Source organism: Primulina huaijiensis, chromosome 10 (assembly GCF_012295235.1).
Source record: "Primulina huaijiensis isolate GDHJ02 chromosome 10, ASM1229523v2, whole genome shotgun sequence".
NCBI lineage: Eukaryota > Viridiplantae > Streptophyta > Magnoliopsida > Lamiales > Gesneriaceae > Primulina > Primulina huaijiensis.
This window is the reverse complement of record NC_133315.1, coordinates 5,156,692-5,159,056: the sequence shown is the minus strand read 5'-3', so window position 1 is coordinate 5,159,056 and position 2,365 is coordinate 5,156,692. Positions and strand designations below refer to the sequence as shown.

The 2,365-nt window shown below is 35.2% G+C and overlaps 1 long non-coding RNA gene across 1 annotated transcript; it reads right to left on the bottom strand.

Moving 5' to 3' along the window:
- Positions 1–267: 267 nt before the first annotated feature.
- On the bottom strand, positions 268–1,611 carry LOC140985708 (uncharacterized). The gene is made up of 4 exons (XR_012176824.1): positions 1,368–1,611; positions 1,168–1,244; positions 991–1,087; positions 268–756 (listed from the first exon to the last, which is right to left on the bottom strand). It is a non-coding gene; the product is annotated as an uncharacterized lncRNA (long non-coding RNA).
- Positions 1,612–2,365: the final 754 nt, after the last annotated feature.

Below are 2,365 nucleotides of genomic sequence, written 5' to 3'. Positions count from 1 at the left end.
ATTCAATATTCAAATATTCAATATTAAAATATTAAATTTCAACAATATTGAAATACTAAATGGTGTTTTTAATATGGAAGACGAAACAACACATAAAATAATATGACGTCTTTTAATGCAGAAGACCAAACAAGGATCGAAACACCACAAACCCGAAAAATGTAACAATTTACCTCCATCAAGATAAAAAAAATTGAGCGGGGTCAAATCGTAAAATATGCATTATTAAGGACTCAAATGTAAAAACACAATTGAGATTCTTATTCGTATTTTTTTAGATAAGATAATTAAATAAATTAGATTGTATTAGAATTAGAATTAGAAATAGAATTAGACTCTTTCCAAACAAATTGTACGTCACTTTAGAAAAGGCACTACTTACGTATTAGTCATATATAATCTGAATTCTATGCCAACCCCTTTAATTACACCGATTGAAGCGAATCTTCTGAATGACAAGACATTGTATTTTTGCTGATGCGGCACGCATGACTGATTCTTTAGACTTCTTTCGACATGATTTCTTGGGGACATCCGGTAGGTCTCTCGAGAGTGAATCATTTCCTGGGCTTGATTCTTTAGGACAGGAATCCTTCGAATGGTGACGTCTTGGTTGCCTTGATTTGGTTGATGAATCCTTCTTCTTTGGGGATTCATTTGTGCTATTGTCTGTTGAGGAATGGCGTCTGGATGATTTTGGTAATTCGTGGTGGTCTCGGCCCGGAGACTTTGCCCTTCTGCTGCCTCTTCCTGAATCTGCAAGAACCAAAACACTCACAAATGAGTCGAAGCTCGTGTAAGACATGACATGTTCCCTGATTCGAGCTCAAGTGATATATATATTTCGAAACATATTGCCACGAATCAAAGTAGAACGAGTGGCTCATGAAAATATACAATATCTATCACGAACGCGATCGATAATTTGGGTCCTCTATCCATAAATTTTCTGGTTCAATCTTTGTGTGAGCATATGAAATAAGTGTGAACCTTGAGAAACCCATTTGATTTCAGGGTCTTCTCTCGAATCTCCTTGAGAGCTCAAAGGTACTGATTGGAATTCCGTTGGTGATTTATACTCGTTCATCTAAAAAACAAGGGAGGTGTCCTAAAATCTCCCTTCATTAAAAAAAATGGATATGGAAATGGATGAAAATAGATTTTTACCCAGCTGGGTATATCATCATTTGATGATCCATCCCATCCTATATGAGCCACGTGCTTTACATCTGAGGGTTCTTCTTCTGCATTGCAAAGTATGTCACTTATATCATACAAAATGGCGCGAATCAAGCTTATCATAACGATAAAACCCTAAAAAATATAAGAGAGATTGGAAAAATGGTATGTTGGAAACCAATTCTTACCAAATATCTGTGAAATGTATCGTAGACCTTTCAAAGGCCTTTCATTTTAACTGACGACATTCTTTAGATCTTTCTTTATAATTCAAGAAATAAACATGCATGGATTAGGTAAAATTACTGATTACCATGAGAAAACCAACTCTCCATGAATTTGGAAAGTCGGTGTCAGTATCATGGGTTCAAAATTTATCCATGCAATGTATAATAAAATTTAAGAAAGATCATATGTACTCGAGTATCTCAACTTTTTTGGTGGTATTTTATCAAAATCCAATGTATGAACTTTATTAAAAATTATTTGAAATTTTGAAAGGAAAAAAAAATCTATCAGTGTTTGTGAAATGTGAACAAAAATCTCCATCAATTCAATGGCAATGAATTATTTGTTCTTATTGCCCATTGATCAAAAACTAGAAAACCAAGGTTCCTCTATAGTTGCGGGTGACCTATACTCGCCGCCAATAAAGCCTAATTTTAGTCAATTGATATGCTAATCATCTATACTACCTTAATAGGTTGTTTGGTGCTAATGGTTTACAGATTTCTCACACTCAAAGCACAACGAAAGTTTTAAATATTTAGTTTCGACGCTCGAAACTTTCTTTGGGATTTGTGTGTTATTCAAACATCCATAGGATGTTTAGATTATATATTTGTGCGTAAATTACGCTGGATTTCAAATCAATCCGGAATTGGCAGAGATGACCCTCTTGTATCTCCCTTTGAACAAATCTCCGCATTTTGATCGTCAAATTAGGTATAAGATCAGAGACTGTATTTCTTGTTTGGATTGCACTAGTAATAAGAAAATTTGTGCATTAAGACTATGGCGTCCGAATTTCCGAAATCCAGAGTCGGTGCAGCATCGGCGAGACGGCGGCACAAGAAAGAGGCTAGGCCGAAATTCTTTTCAAGAAAAGAAGGAGGATGATATTTTGTTGTGGGAGAGGAGGGGAGAAATTTTGTGCGTCAAAACTTGTCCGCAGAAATTATATTAT